This window comes from Leucoraja erinacea, chromosome 43, assembly GCF_028641065.1.
Source record: "Leucoraja erinacea ecotype New England chromosome 43, Leri_hhj_1, whole genome shotgun sequence".
Lineage (NCBI taxonomy): Eukaryota > Metazoa > Chordata > Chondrichthyes > Rajiformes > Rajidae > Leucoraja > Leucoraja erinaceus.
This window is the reverse complement of record NC_073419.1, coordinates 1,454,418-1,459,536: the sequence shown is the minus strand read 5'-3', so window position 1 is coordinate 1,459,536 and position 5,119 is coordinate 1,454,418. Positions and strand designations below refer to the sequence as shown.

General features: G+C 49.2%; 1 non-coding gene across 1 annotated transcript; it reads right to left on the bottom strand.

Annotated features, from left to right (window-relative positions):
* Positions 1-2,462: 2,462 nt before the first annotated feature.
* trnam-cau (transfer RNA methionine (anticodon CAU)) lies at positions 2,463-2,535 on the bottom strand. The gene has a single exon. It is a non-coding gene; the product is annotated as a tRNA-Met (tRNA).
* Positions 2,536-5,119: the final 2,584 nt, after the last annotated feature.

Genomic DNA, 5,119 nt, shown 5'->3' with positions numbered 1-5,119 from the left:
TTTAAAACAGTTCACCCTATCCACAGGATCCCCATTTATCCTCAATGGAGTGTACGTCCTCGGATGATGTGCCCTCCTAAAGTCCATGATCAGCTCCTTCGTTTTTTTGATGTTCAAGAGGAGGCTGTTATCCTGGCACCAGAGTGCTAGACCAGCCACCTCCTCCCGGTAGGCCTTCTCATCGTTGTCTGAGATCAGGCCCACCACCACAGTGTCATCAGCAAACTTAATTATTGAATTGGAGCTGAACCTAGCCACACAGTCATGTGTGTACAGGGAGTACAATAGGGGGCTGAGGACGCAACCCTGGGGCGATCCTGTGCTCAGGGTGAGGGACTTTAATGTATTCCCTCCCATCTTGACTACCTGGGGCCTGGCGGTGAGAAAGTCCAGGACCCAGGCACACAGGGAGGTGTTGAGCCCTAATTCCAGTAGCTTCCCGGCCAGTCTGGTGGGGACTATCGTGTTGAAGGCTGAACTGTAGTCTATGAACAGCATCCTCACGTAGCCCCCCTTCTGGCTGTCCAGATGGGAGAGAGCGGTGTGCAAGACCTGGGAGACCGCATCGTCCGTGGACCTGTTCGGACGATATGCGAACTGCAACGGGTCCATGTTCCGAGGGAGGAAGGCGCAGATGTGATTCTTCACCAGCCTCTCAAAGCATTTCATGACTACCGAGGTAAGGGCCACCGGACGGTAGTCATTCAGGCAGGCTGGGGAGGCATTTTTTGGTACCAGTACAATGATGGATTTTTTGAAGCAGGCAGGGACCACGGACTTGTCCAGGGAGAGGTTGAATAATGTAGTGAGCACTGGAGCTAGCTGCGTAGCACAGGACTTGAGTACTCGCCCCAAGATGCCATCGGAGCCTGTAGCTTTTCTTGTGTTCACCCGTGTCAGAGCCCTCCTCACGTCGTGCTCGGACAGCGAGAATGTGTGCACATTCCTCCCTTCAGCTTCGGTAGCCAGCCCGCTGGCGGTATTGTCGATAGTCGGCAGACCTGGAGTGGTGTTGCCCCTCTCGAAACGAGCGTAAAAGGAGTTCAGGTCGTCAGCTAGGGAGGTGCCGGCACATGCGGATGAGGAAGGGGTGCTTCGGTAGTTGGTTACAATCCGTAACCCCTGCCACAGGCTTCTGGTGTCCTGCTGCTCCATCTGTAACTCCATCTTGTCCCTGTACCTTCTCTTTGCATCCTTCACCGCCCTTCGCAGTTGGTAGGACTCTGCCGGTAGGACGTCTCGACCCGAAACGTCACCCGTTCCTTCTCTCCAGAGATGATGCCTGTCCCACTGAGTCTACCGTCGATTTAAACCAGCATCTGCAGTTCTTTCCTACATAAACTGAACTCAATTTGGGAGCAAGAAACAATGGCCCAGATAGTGAATTAAAAATAACAATGAGGCCATCCCTGCTCAGTTATGGACAGTTATGGCCACAAGATCCAATGTGCGTGAGTAATCAGAATGCTTCATGGATGACCAATTCATGGTTCAATATTATCATGCGTACAGTTGCATAGTGAAATTATTTGTTTGTGTACATTTCAGTAAAGTATTCCCATCCCGTACAATCCCCGATTAGTCAAAAGAGCAGAGAAATAGTTCACTGAGACCGCGTGCGGGAGTCGCCAGGTTTAGTCGCCTTTTGCAAAATCCCTGGTCAATTCGTCCCTTCCCACCCAAACCACCCCCTCCCCGGGCACTTTCCGTTGCAACCGCAAGAGATGCTACACTTGTCGCTTTACCTCCCCCCTCGACTCCATCCAAGGACCCAAGCAGTCGTTCCAGGTGCGACAGAGGTTCACCTGCACCTCCTCCAACCTCATCTATTACATCCGCTGCTCTAGGTGTCAGCTGCTCTACATCGGTGAGACCAAGCGTAGGCTTGGCGATCATTTCGCCCAACACCTCCGCTCGGTCCGCAATAACCAACCTGATCTCCCGGTGGCTCAGCACTTCAACTCCCCCTCCCATTCCCAATCCGACCTTTCTGTCCTGGGCCTCCTCCATGGCCAGAGTTAGTCCCACCATAAATTGGAGGAGCAGCACCTCATATTTCGCTTGGGTAGTTAACACCCCAGCAGTATGAACATTGACTTCTCCAATTTCAGGCAGTCCTTACATTCTCCTCCTCCCCTTTCCAGCTCTCCCACAGCCCACTGGCTCCACCTCTTCCTTTCTTCTTCCCGCCCCCCCCCCCCCCCCCCCCCCCCACCACCCTCACATCAGTATGAAGAAGGGCTTCAACGCGAAACATTGCTTATTTCCTTCGCTCCTAAGATGCTGCCTCACCCGCTGAGTTTCTCCAGCATTTTTTGTCTATCTTTGGTATAAACCAGCATCTGTAGTTCCTCCCTACACCTTACAAATACCCAATGACTTGGCCTTTCGCAATTTCACAAATGATTTGAGGAAATGACTGTGGACTTTTATTTACATTCGTTCAAAAATAGAAGCAGCAATGCCCTCTCTGAGGATCGAACTCAGGACCTTCAGATTATGAGACTGACGCGCTGCCTACTGCGCTAAGAAGGCACCTACAAGCTGGACAGTAATAACTGCAGCATTAACACAGGGAAAGGTGAAAAGAGCTGGTGGTACACAGGATGCTGGAATTAGTAGGGGGAGCAAAGAGAGTTATTCTCGGGACACAGCGGGTCAGGCATCGTGCTATCCAGGCAGCCGAAAGACTATGATTACATTCGAGCCATTCACAGTGTACAGATACATGACGAGGGAATAACGTTTAGTGCAAGGTAAAGCCAGCAGAGTCCGATCAAGGATAGTCTGAGGGTCACCAATGAGGTAGATAGTAGTTCAGGACCGCTCTCTAGTTGAGGTAGGATGATTCAGTTGCCTGATAACAGCTGGGAAGAAACTGTCCATGCATCTGGAGGTGTGCTTTTTCACACTTAGAACATAGAAAACATAGAAAATAGGCGCAGGAGTAGGCCATTCGGACCTTCGAGCCAGCACCGCCATTCAATATGATCATGGCTGATCATCTAAAATCTATACCCCGTTCCTGCTTTTTCCCCACATCCCATGAATCCTTTCACCCTAAGAGCTAAATCTAACTCTCTCTTGAAAACATCCAGTGAATTGGCCTCCACTGCCCTCTGTGGCAGAGAATTCCACAGATTCACAACTCTCCGGGTGAAAAAGTTTTTCCTCATCTCGGTCCTAAATGGCCTACCCCTTATTCTTATTGATGCCAAGTTAAACTAATGTCCTCTGCCAGCACGTGATCCATATCCCTCTAATCCCTGCATATCCATGTGCCTATCCCAACACCATTGTTGTATCTGCCTCTACCACTATCCCTGGCAGCGCGTTCCAGGCACCCACTGTTTAAAGCTGTAGACTGTTTTCTTTGGAGCGTCGGAGGTTGAGGAGGAACTTGATAGAAGTGCATTCTGTCAAATTATGAGAGGCATAGATAAGGTCGACAGTCAGAACCTTTTTATCTAGGGTGGAAATATGACACGCTAGAGAACACAGCTTTAAAATCTGGTGAGGCCACATCTGGAGTATTGTGTACAGTTTTGGTCTCCTAATTTGAGGAAGGACATCCTTGTGATTGAGGCTGTGCAGTGTAGGTTCACGAGATTGATCCCTGGGATGGCGGGACTGTCATATGAGGAAAGATTGAAAAGACTAGGCTTGTATTCACTGCAGTTTGGAAGGATGAGGGGATATCTTATAGAAACATATAAAATTATAAAAGGACTGGACAAGCTAGGTGCAGGAAAAATGTTCCCAATGTTGGGCCAGTCCAGAACCAGGGGCCACAGTCTAAGAATAAAGGGGAGGTCATTTAAGACTGAGGTGAGAAAATACCTTTTCACCCAGAGAGTGGTGAATTTATGGAATTCCCTGCCACAGAGGGCAGTGGAGGCCAAGTCACTGGATGGATTTAAGAGAGAGTTAGATAGAGCTCTAGGGGAAAGTGGAGTCAAGGGATATGGGGAGAAGGCAGGCACAGGTTATTGATTGGGGACGATCAGCCATGATCTCAATGAATGGCGGTGCTGGCACGAAGAGCCGAATGGCCTCCTCCTGCACCTATTTTCTATGTTTCGATGTTTCTATGTTAAATGAGGGGCTAAAGTTTAGAGGAGTTGTGAGGGGCAGGTTTTTTCACAGTCAAGAATGTTTTATTGCCATAGTTGCTGATGGAACAATGATATTCTTACTTGCAGCAGCACAACAGAATATGTAAACATAGCACTCCATAAGCAATATGATAAAGAACAACAAAGGAAGCTCAGTAAACAAACAAACAATAATAGTTTAGTTTAGTTCATTCAGAGATACAGTACGGAAACAGGCCCTGCGGTCCACCGATCCCAGCAATCCCTGCAAATCCCCAACACTATCCTACACCCACCAGGGACAATTCACCCTATTTGCCACCATGCCCTAATAGTGCAAAGACAAAATCAATGCCCCCCAGTCTAAGTTGGTCGGAGTTAATTTGGAGGTTGTGTTTAATAGAACTGCAGATACTGGTTTAAACCGAAGATAGACACAAAATGCTGGACTAACACATCGCGACATGCAGCATCTCAGGAGACCCATTCCTTCTCTCCAGAGATGCTGCCTGTCCCGCTGAGTTACTCCAGCATTCTGTGTCTATCTGAAGCATTTGAGAATAGATGGTCTCGACTTGTACAGGAAGTCTAGTTGTGACCATTGCAACGCCATCACGCCATCACGGGAGAGGAATTCCAGACCAAGCTACAGTCTCGGCCTAAACACACGCCCACCTGTTGATTGCTCAACTCCTCCCTCTGTTGGATTCCGTTGGATTCTTTGCCACAGAAGGCCACGGAGGCCAAGTCAGTGGATAATTTACCAAGGCAGAGGTAAATAGATTCTTGATTAGTACGGGTGTCGGAGGTTATGGGGAGAAGGCAGGAGAACGGGGTTAGGAGGGAGAGATAGATCAGTCATGATTGAATGGCGGAGTAGACTTGATGGGCCGAATGGACTCCTATCACTGTGTCCCTCTCCCCTGATAATCGGTCTGATGAAGAGCCTCGACCCGAAACGTCATCTATTCCTTCTCTCCAGAGATGCTGCCTGTCCCGCTGAGTTACTCCAGCATTTTGTGTCT